The following is an 11,704-nucleotide window of genomic DNA, read 5'->3' as shown; positions in this document are numbered from 1 at the left end:
AACCTCTCACCATTACCAATAACAGAGGCTACAACAAAACATACTAACCTCTCACATTACCAATAACAGAGGCTACAACAAAACATACTAACCTCTCACCATTAACCTCAAATAAAAGTTGACATTCTCTACTGTCACCTAATATGAAATATTCTATCTCAAATCCAAAATGCTGGCGCATAGCACCAAATGTAAAACTGTAAGCTTCACAGTCCAAACCCATATTGTGTGGACTATGTGTGCCTGGTAAACACATGTGAAACTGGTGAACAGCTATCACTTGTTGACCAACTACTGGAATACTGACCTCAGAGTCTCCAGTCTACAGTGGGGATTCCCCAGTACAGCAGAGAGCAGCTTCACTCCTGAATCCTTCAGGTCATTGTAACTGAGATCCAGCACTCTCAGGTGTGAGCGGTTTGAACTGAGAACTGAGTCCAACACTTTACAGGATGTGTCTGTGAGTTTACAGCCAGCGAGTCTGCCAACACAGAAGAAATACAATGACAGACAGATTGTATTAAAATGTTACGCTTAGCTTTCACTGCTGACACTGTTACCCGTGCATGAATAATGTGTAGGGCTAATAATGTGTACTCAGGTCCAGCTCTCTCAGGTGTGAGGGGTTTGACCTCAGAGCTAAGGCCGGAGAAGCACAGCCTTCCTCTGTGACTAGACAGCTTGACAGCCTGCAAAGAGTCAAATCATATTAAAATCACACTGCTATTCTTTGGTGGTAAAAATAGTGGCAGTATATTTTTTAACATATTCAGATATATCAGTGTCCTGAAACCTGCCATATCTATTCATAAATTAATGTATCATAATTAGAAATGACAAATTATCCAAGTATTGCTTGTAGAGAGAAAGATTCATATTAACAAATATTTGAGTCGACTGTCGTGTCTTTGGCATCATTAAAACTGAAGACATATTTATCAAATAGCTCTGTGTAATTATTATTATGCGATTAAACTGATTAATCGTGTAACTGTAATTAACTAGGAAGTCGGGGCACCAAGGAAAATATTCAGATTATAAAGTTATAATTTTCCTAATATAACTTTCAGATTTCATAATATCTGATCGATGAGTCTTCTGATTAATGATGTATTCGTTTACCTCGTCAGTCTCATTCCAAACGTCGTAAATTGTTGGTTATCTGCACGAACCCAGTCTTCACTATGAGTCATGGTGGCTTGTTAGACAAAAGGGAAGTGAGGAAGGCCCTACAGCTGAGAATGCCCTACAGAGTTCATAATTATAAAAATTGAAATGCTAAACCTTTGCACATGAACGCTCACTCATTCGGGAACAATTGCAATCAATATATATGTTTACGCTCAGTGTGTTATCGGGATCTTTGTTGAAAAGTTTGTTCTGTTGGAGAGTTTTCTCTCTCTCTCTCTCTCTCTCTCTCTCTCTCTCTCTCTCTCTCTCTCTCTGATGGATATTTCAAAGTGACATTCATTAATGTCGTTATAGGACAGATGTTTCGTCGGTCTTCGCGTTCAATGATACCGAATTCCTAGCTGCAGACTAGTAATTCATATCAAAGACTTGTTATTATTCTGTCGGTATCGATAGTCTAAGTGTTTAACCACGTGGTATGGTTAGAGTTCAGTAAGAGGGATGCAAGGTCAAACCTTGGCCCTCTCGTTATCGAGGTAAGCTGGTCTGGTGATAGAAACCCTGGGTGGGGGTTATATTCGGAATAACAGAAAAAGGCTGTCTCATGACGCCAGGTCCCGTCTGTTCATGGCGTGCCGATGACTTGGTGAAACTTTAACAGAAATACAATTCTCTCACATTAATATCTTACAAGCATCCCAACATATTCCAAATAGCTTTATCCTTATTCATTCATTTTATACAACCATTTAGATGTAAGTCTCATAGCTGAGGCTATTGTATAAACATGATTATGGTAATATGGCTGTATTGTCTCTCATGAGTTTCATAAAATTGTACCAAACGGACCAGTTTGTAGCTGGATTCTTCACCGATCTTTTATACCTTCTCCAGAACATCAATGTCGTTCGGTTCTCAAGTTCTGTGAAGTGGAAGAAATCCCTTTGTCTCTCTATGAAAACCACTCTGTCTCAAAACTGTGGCCATGAGGCAGGACCTTCTTCTAGGAATTTACGACCGCTCTCGCAGAGCCTTTTGTCAGAAGTATAGAGGTCGGGGGATGGTGCATAGAAAAGGCCTTGTGCAGAGGGAGGGGGTCAACTGTGCTCGCTGTACCCAAAGAGGGCAACGTCATGACAAGACTGACCAGACCAGTTTAAAAGCAGTATCAGTCAAAAGACAGACAGTGAGGTATCAGATTTAGATTGTATTGAGTATACAGTCCACACCATATCTATTTTGACAGTGAAGTTAACCCCTGTGCGGCCTCCGTCCCGTATGCGGGACGGACATCCAGCGAAAAATCATATCCCCATTAGCATAACAAAATTTAATAATAAAAAAAAATAATAATAATTTCAAATTATATCGTTTTATAGATACACCTCTCCTGAATCGAACCACGTTGTCCGATTTCTAAAAGGCTTTACAGCAAAAGCAAAACATTAGATTATGTTAGAGGAGTATATCGTAAAAGTAGCCACATAGCCATTTTCCGACCAACCACATGCATCACAAATAACCAAAAAACAGCTAAATGCAGCACTAACCTTTGACAATCTTCATCAGATGACACACCTAGGACATCATGTTACACAATACATGCATTCTTTTGTTCGATAAAGTTCATATTTATATATAAAAACAGCATTTTACATCGGTGCGTAACGTTGACTAACTATTTTCCCTCAAATGCATCCAGGGAAACAGAGCTACAATTTACTAAATTACTATTCGAAAACATTTTTAAAATGTAATATTGTCATTCTAAGATTTATAGATGAATATCTCTTGAAAGCACCTGTAATACCAGATTTAAAATTAACTTTACTGGGTAATCATACTTTGCGATGAAAGGGGATGCAATACTCTGAAAAATAGGCTAACGGTACATGTCAGCGCCATCTTGGAACAATCGCATATCACATCTAGTCTTGTATACTATTGTCAATAATCCCTTACCTTTGGTTGTCTTCATCAGAAAGCACTTCCAGGAATCCCAGGTCCACAACAAATGTATTTTCGTTCGAAAAAGTTCATCCATTATGTTCCATTAGCTTGTTCTTGTTAGCGCGTCTGAAGGCTGATCCAAATCCTCCGTCGGCCACGGGACAACCATTTCGACAAAAAGCATTTTTTTCCCCATTTAAGTTCGTTCAAACATGTCAAAGGTTGTATAACATAAATCTTCAGGGCCTGTTTCAACAAAAGAGCCAATAAGATTTGAGGGGGACGATTGCATTGTGTTTCAAAACGTTTCGAAAGGGGAGGGTAACCAGGGGCGCCGGCGTCATAATGGTGATGGCCCTCTCCGTGTGACCATGTTCCACAGCGTCTCATTCATTCAATTTTAACAGTAGAAGGCTCAAACCAATTTGTGAAGACTGGGGACATCTAGTGGAAGCAATAGGAAGTGCTCAATGAACCATAGCTCACGGTGTGGTTAATAGGCAACGTGATGAAGTTGAGTTCGTAATTCAGAATTCCACTTCCTGTTTCCATCTGTCTCGGGGTTTTGACTGCCATATGAGTTCTGTTATACTCACAGACACCATTCAAACAGTTTTAGAAACTTTAGGGTGTTTTCTATCCACAAGTATTAATTATATGCATATCCTAGCTTCTGAGTTTGAGTAGGAGGCCGTTTCTAAATCTGTTTCACCATTTAGAAAAATAAAAGCACTTAATGTATTTAGTCCCCCTGTTTGAAGAAGTCATAAGAATTCTGAACCAATTCACTTATAGTGTATTAAAGTTGTCAAAAGTTTAGTATTTGGTCAGATATTCCTTGAACTCAATGACTACATCAAGCTTGTGACTCAAACTCGTTGGTTGCATTTGCAGTTTGTTTTGGTTGTGTTTTGCCCAATAGTAAATGGTGGATGATGACTGGAGTCATTTTTTTTCTAAGTGAGTAAATAACATGTTTCTAAACTCTACTAATATAATCCTGATGAAGCCATGATTAAGAAAAATCATGAATGAATCATGAATAATAATGAGTGAGAAAGTTAGAGGCTACAACAAAACATGCTAACCTCCCACCATTACCAATAAGAGGGGAGGTTAGCATTTTATTCTGATCTTTGTGCCTCTATAACTTTGTTATTAGTCACTATTCACGATTCATTCATGATTATTCATAATCATGGTAGCATCCACATGAATGTAGAAGTGTTCAGAAACATCTTCTATTCTTACTGACAATGCAAGTGGAGTGACTCCAAAATGACAGGACATTATTCACCATTTAGTTTTTATTAGGAAAAACATAATCCAAAACACAACCAAGACAAACTGCAAATGCATTCAACAAGTTTGTAGAATCACAAGCTTGATGTAATCACTCCTGGTGTGGAAAATTGGACCAAACACTAAACTTTTGACTAAATTAATTTGTTCAAATAATAACAACTTTTTCAAATGGGAGAACTACATACATTAAGTGCTTTCATTTATAAACTGCAAAATATATATGTATGAATACCTTTAAATAAAAAGTGACATTCTGTACTGTCATCTAATATGAAACATTCTATCTCAAATCCAAAATGCTGGAGCATAGCACCACATGTAAAACTGTAAGCTTCACTGTCCAAACACATATGATGTGGACTATGTGTGCCTGGTAAACACATGCGGATCTGGTGAACAGTTATCACTTGTTGACCAACTACAGGAATACTAACCTCAGAGTCTCCAGTTTACAGTGGGGATTCCCCAGTCCAGCAGAGAGCAGCTTCACTCCTGAATCCTTCAGGTCATTGTTACTCAGATCCAGTTCTCTCAGGTGTGAGGGGTTTGAACTGAGAACTGAGTCCAACACTTTACAGGATGAGTCTGTGAGTTCACAGCCAGCGAGTCTGCCAACACAGAAGAAATACAATGACAGACAGATTGTATTCAAATGCTACGCTTAGCTTTCCTTGCTTACACTGTTACCCGTGCACAAATAATGTGTTGGGTTTGAGCTTAGAGCTGAGGCCAGAGAAGCACAACTGTGACTAGACAGCCTGACAGCCTGCAAAGAGTCAAATCATATTAAAATCACACTGCTGTTCTTTGGTGGTGAAAATAGTGGCAATTTATTTTTTCTAAATGTGCAGATACATCAGTGTCCTGAAACCTGCCATATGTATTCGTAAATGGATGTTTCATTATTAATAATGACAAATTATCCGAGTATTGCTTGTAGATAGATAGAAATATTTGAGTAGACTGACCAGACCAGTTAAAAAGCAGTATCAGTCAAAAGACAGACAGTGAGGTATCAGATTTAGATTGTATTGAGTATACAGTCCACACCATATCTATTTGACAGTGAAGTTAACATTTTAAATGTGGCTCTCTACTCGAACGATTTGGTTTTCAGATCAAACGTTTCATATGAAGTGACAGTATATAATGTCACCTTTTATTTGAGGGTATTTTCATACATATTTGTTTCTTGTTTAGAAATTAAATCACTTTATGTATCTAGTCCCCCCATTTGAAGAAGTCATACATTTTCTGACCAATTCACTTATAGTGTATTAAAGTAGTCAAAAGTTTAGTATTTGGTCAGATATTCCTTGAACTCAATGACTACATCAAGCTTGTGACTCAAACTCGTTGGTTGCATTTGCAGTTTGTTTTGGTTGTGTTTTGCCCAATAATAAAATGGTGGATGATGACTGGAGTCATTTTTTTTCTAAGTGAGTAAATAACATGTTTCTAAACTCTACTAATATAATCCTGATGAAGCCATGATTAAGAAAAATCATGAATGAATCATGAATAATAATGAGTGAGAAAGTTACAGAGGCTACAACAAAATATACTAACCTCTCACCATTACCAATAACAGGAGAGATTCACATTTTTTCTGATCTTTGTGCCTCTATAACTCTGTTTTTCATCATTATTCACAATTCATTCATGATTATTCATAATCATAATAGCATCCACATGAATGTAGAAGTGTTCAGAAATATCTTCTATTCTTACTGACAATACAAGTGAAGTGACTCCAAAATGACAGGACATTATTCACCATTCAGTTACTATTTGGAAAAACATAATCCAAAACACAACCAAGACAAACTGCAAATGCATTTGTCACGTCCTGACCAGTAAAGGGGTTATTTGTTATTGTAGTTTGGTCAGGACGTGGCAGGGGGTGTTTGTTTTATGTGGTTCGGGGTTGTTGGTCTATGTGCATATGTAAGAGTGTTCCGGGGTTTTGGTCTATGTTCTATGTTAGTGTATTTCTATGTTCTGTCTAGTCATTATATTTCTATGTTTAGTTAACAGGTTTGACAGTCAATTGGAGCCAGCTGTTCCTCGTTGCCTCTGATTGAAGGTCCTATATAGAGGGGTTTGTTTGTAATGGGTTTTGTGGGAAGTTGTTTGTGCACTGCTATGTTTAGCCTGCAGTACTGTTTAGCTGTCATTCGTTTTGTTGTTTTTGTGTAGTGTTCGTACTAAAATAAATATGAGCATTCACGTACCCGCTGCATTTTGGTCCACTTCATACGACGGCTGTTACAGCATTCAACAAGTTTATAGAATCATAAGATTGATGTAATCGCTGCTGGTGTGGAAAATTGGACCAAACACTAAACTTTTGGCTAAATTAATTTGTCCAAATAATTACTACATACATAAAGTGCTTTCATATCTAAACGGTAACATATATATGAATGAATACCTGTAAATAAAAGGTGACATTCTGTACTGTCACCTAATATGAAACATTCTATCTCAAATCCAAAATACTGGAGCATAGCACCACATTTAAAAAACTCCAAGCTTCACTGTCCAAACACATATGGTGTGGACTATGTGTGCCTGGTAAACACATGTGGATCTGGTGAACAGTTATCACTTGTTGACCAACTACAGGAATACTGACCCCAGAGTCTCCAGTTTACAGTGGGGATTTCCCAGTTCAGCAGAGAGCAGCTTCACTCCTGAATCCTTCAGGTCATTGTTACTCAGATCCAGCTCTCTCAGGTGTGAGGGGTTTGACTCCAGAGCTGAGACCAGAGAAGCACAGCCTTCCTCTGTGACTAGACAGCCTGACAGCCTGCAAAGAGTCAAATCATATTAAAATCACACTGCTATTCTTTGGTGGTGAAAATAGTGGTAGTACATTTTTCTCAACATTTTCAGATACATCATTGTCCTGAAACCTACCATATCTAAAGTCAGCAAAAAAATAAACGTCCTCTCACTGTCAATTGCGTTTATTTTCAGCAAACTTAACATGTGTAAATATCTGCATGAACATAAGATTCAACAACAGACATAAACTGAACAAGTTCCACAGACATGTGACTAACAGAAATGGAATAATGTGTCCCTGAACAAAGGGGGGGGGGTCAAAATCAAAAGTAACAGTCAGTATCTGGTGTGGCCACCAGCTGCATTAAGTACTGCAGTGCATCTCATCCTCATGGACTGCACCAGATTTGCCAGTTCTAGATGTGAGATGTAACCCCACTCTTCCACCAAGCTACATGCAAGTTTCCGGACATTTCTGAGGGGAATGGCCCTAGCCCTCACCCACTGATCCAACAGGTCCCAGACGTGCTCAATGGGATTGAGATCCAGGCTCTTCACTGGCCATGCCAGAACACTGACATTCCTGTCTTGCAGGAAATCATGCACAGAACGAGCAGTATGGCTGGTGGCAAGGTCATGCTGGAGGGTCATGTCAGGATGAGCCTGCAGGAAGGGTACCACATGAGGGAGGAGGATGTCTTCCCTGTGACGCACAGCGTTGAGATTGCCTGCAATGACAACAAGCTCAGTCTGATGATGCTGTGACACACCGCCCCAGACCATGATGGACCCTCCATCTCCAAATCGATCCCACTCCAGAGTACAGGCCTCGGTGTAACGCTTATTCCTTCGACGATAAACGCAAATCCGACCATCACCTTTGGTGAGACAAAACCGTGACTCGTCAGTGAAGAGCACTTTTTGCCAGTCCTGTCTAGTCCAGCGATGGTGGGTTTGTGCCCATAGGCGTTGTTGCCGATGATGTCTTGGGAGGACCTGCCTTACAACAGGCTTACAAACCCTCAGTCCAGCCTCTCTCAGCCTATTGCGGACAGTCTGAGTACTGATGGAGGGATTGTGCATTCCTGGTGTAACTCAGGCAGTTGTTGTTGCCATCCTGTACCTGTCCCGCAGTTGGGATGTTCGGATGAATCGATCCTGTGCAGGTGTTGTTACACATGGTCTACCACTGCGAGGACGATCAGCTGTCCATCCTGTCTCCCTGTTGCGCTGTCTTAGGCTTCCCACAGTACGGACTTTGTTTTATTGCCCTGGCCACATCTGCAGTCCTCATGCCTCCTTGCAGCATTCCTAAGGTGCTTTCATGCAGATGAGCAGCGAACCAGGCATCTTTCTTTTGGTGTTTTTCAGAGTCCGTAGAAAGGCCTCTTTAGTGTTCTAAGTTTTCATAACTATGACCTTAATTGCCTACCGTCTGTAAGCTATTAGTGTCTTAACGACCGTTCCACAGGTGCATGTTCATTAATTGTTTATGGTTCATTGAACAAGCATAAACTGATGTTTCATTATTATAAATGACACATTATCAATGTATTGCCTGCAGATACAGTTGAAGTCGGAGGTTTACATACACCTTAGCCAAATACATTTAAACTCAGTTTTTCACAATTCCTGACATTTAATCCAAGTAAAAATTCCCTGTCTTAGGTCAGTTAGGATCACCACTTTATTTTAAGACTGTGAAATGTCAGAATAATAGTAGAGAGAATGATTTATTTCAGCTTTTATTTCTTTAATCACATTCCCAGTGGTTCAGAAGTGTACATACACTCAATTAGAATTTGTTAGCATTGCCTTTAAATTGTTTAACTTGGGTCAAACTTTTTGGTTAGCCTTCCACAAGCTTCCCACAATAAGTTGTGTGAATTTTGGCCCATTCCTCCTGACAGCTGGTGTAACTGAGTCAGGTTTGTGGGCCTCCTTGCTCGCACACGCTTTTTCGGTTCTGCCCACAAATGTTCTATGGGATTGAGGTCAGGGCTTTGTGATGGCCACTCCAAAACCTTGACTTTGTTGTCCTTAAGCCATTTTGGAAGTATGCTTGGGGTCATTGTCCATTTGTAAGACCCATTTGCAACCAAGCTTTAACTTCCTGGCTGATGTCTTGAGATGTTGCTTCAATATATCCACATAATTTTCCTCCTTCATGACACTGTCTATTTTGTGAAGTGCACCTGTCCTTCCTGCAGCAAAGCACCCCCACAAAATGATGCTGCCACCCCAGTGCTTCACGGTTGGGATGGTGTTCTTCGACTTGCAAGCCTCCCCCTTTTCCTCCAAACACAACGATGGTCATTATGACCAAACAGTTCTGTTTTTGTTTCATCAGACCAAAGGATATTTCTCCAAAAAGTACGATCTTTGTTCCCATGTGCAGTTGCAAACCGTAGTCTGGCTTTTTTATGGCAGTTTTTGAGTAGTGGATTCTTCCTTTCTGAGTGGCCTTTCAGGTCCTTTGCTGTTGTTCTGGGATTGATTTGCGCTTTCGCACGAAAGTACGTTCATCAAAAAGACAGAACACATCTGCTTTCTGGAGGGGTATGATTGCTCCGTGGTCCCATGGTGCTTATACTTGAGTACTATTGTTTGTACAGATGAACGTGGTACCTTCAGGCGTTTGGAAATTTCTCCCAAGGATGAACCAGACATGGAGGTCTACAATCTTTTTTCTGAGGTCTTGGCTGATTTCTTTTGATTTTCCCATTAAGAGGCACTGAGTTTGAAGGTAGGCCTTGAAATACATCCACAGGTACACCTCCAATTGACTCAAATGATGTAAATTAGCCTATCAGAAGCTTCTAAAGCCTTGACATCAATTTCTGGAATTTTCCAAGCTGTTTAAAGGCACAGTCAACTTAGTGTATGTAAACTTCTGACCCACTGGAATTGTGATACAGTGAATTGTAAGAGAAATAATCTGTCTGTAAACAATTGTTGGAAAATTGACTTGTGTCACGCACAAAGTAAATGTCCTAACTGACTTACCAAAACTATAGTTTGTTTAACAAGAACTTCGTGGAGTGGTTGAGAAACAAGTTTTAATGACTCCAACCTCAGTGTATGTAAACTGCCGGCATCAACTGTGTACTACAAATATTTGAGTAGACTGACCAGACCAGTTTAAAAATCAGTATCAAGACAGATAGTGAGATATCAGTTTTAGATTTTAGATATCAGTTTTAGATTTTATTGAGTATACAGTCCAGATGGTATTGATTATGTTTTGCCCAGTAGTAACTGAAATGTGGATGATGACTCAAGTGATTTTGTTTATAAGTGAGTAGATAACATGTTTCTAAACACTTCTCAAATAATACTGATGATGCCATGATTAATACAAATCATGAATGAATCATGAATAATAATAATGAGTGAGAAAGTTACAGAGGCTACAACAAAACATGCTAACCTCTCACCATTACCAATAACAGGAGAGGTTAGCATTTTTTCTGATCTTTGTTCCTCTATAACTTTGTTATTCATCATTATTCACAATTCATTCATGATTATTCATAATCATGGTAGCATCCACATGAATGTAGAAGTGTTCAGAAACATCTTCTGTTTTTACTGACAATACAAGTGAAGTGACTCCAAAATGATAGGACATTATACACCATTCAGTTTCTATTTGGAAAAACATCTAAAACAAAACGAAGACAAAACAGCAAATGCATTCAACAAGTTAGTAGAGTCACAAGGTTGATACAATCACTAGAGGCTATGGGACCAAATACTAAACTTCTGACTAAATTAATTTGTCTAAATACGACATAAAGTGCTTTCATTTCTAAACAGTAAAATGTATGCTTATGAAACCCGTTAAATTAAAGGTGACATTCTGTACAGTCATGGCCAAAAGTTTTGAGAATGACACAAATATAAATTTTCACAATGTCTGCTGCCTCAGTTTGTATGATGGCAATTTGCATATACTCCAGAATGTTATGAAGACTGATCAGATGAATTTCACTTAATTGCAATGTCCCTCTTTGCCATGCAAATGAACTGAATCCCCCAAAAACATTTCCACTGCATTTCAGCCCTGCCACAAAAGAACCAGCTGACATCATGTCAGTGATTATTTCGTTAACACAGACGCGAGTGTAGACGAGGACAAGGCTGGAGATCACTCTGTCATGTTGATTGAGTTTGAATATCAGACTGGAAGCTTCAAAAGGAGGGTGGTGCTAGGAATCATTGTTCTTCTTCTGTCGACCATGGTTACCTGCAAGGAAACAAGTGCCATCATTGCTTTGCACAAAAAAGGCTCTACAGGCAAGGATATCGCTGCCAGTAAGATTGCACCTAAATCAACCATTTATCGGATCATCAAGAACTTCAAGGAGAGTGGTTCAATTGTTTTGAAGAAGGCTTCAGGGCGCCCAAGAAAGTCCAGCAAGTGCCAGGACCATCTCCTAAAGTTGATTCAGCTGTGGGATCGGGGCACCACCAGTACAGAGCTTGCTCAGGAATGGCAGCAGGCAGGTGTGAGTGCATCTGCACG

General features: G+C 39.5%; 1 long non-coding RNA gene across 1 annotated transcript; it reads right to left on the bottom strand.

The window, feature by feature from the left end:
- Positions 1–290: 290 nt before the first annotated feature.
- Positions 291–7,067, bottom strand: LOC123733352 (uncharacterized). The gene is made up of 3 exons (XR_006763737.1): positions 7,025–7,067; positions 4,821–4,994; positions 291–481 (listed from the first exon to the last, which is right to left on the bottom strand). It is a non-coding gene; the product is annotated as an uncharacterized lncRNA (long non-coding RNA).
- Positions 7,068–11,704: the final 4,637 nt, after the last annotated feature.

This window comes from Salmo salar, unplaced genomic scaffold (genome assembly GCF_905237065.1).
Source record: "Salmo salar unplaced genomic scaffold, Ssal_v3.1, whole genome shotgun sequence".
Lineage (NCBI taxonomy): Eukaryota > Metazoa > Chordata > Actinopteri > Salmoniformes > Salmonidae > Salmo > Salmo salar.
This window is presented reverse-complemented; position numbering and strand designations above follow the sequence as displayed.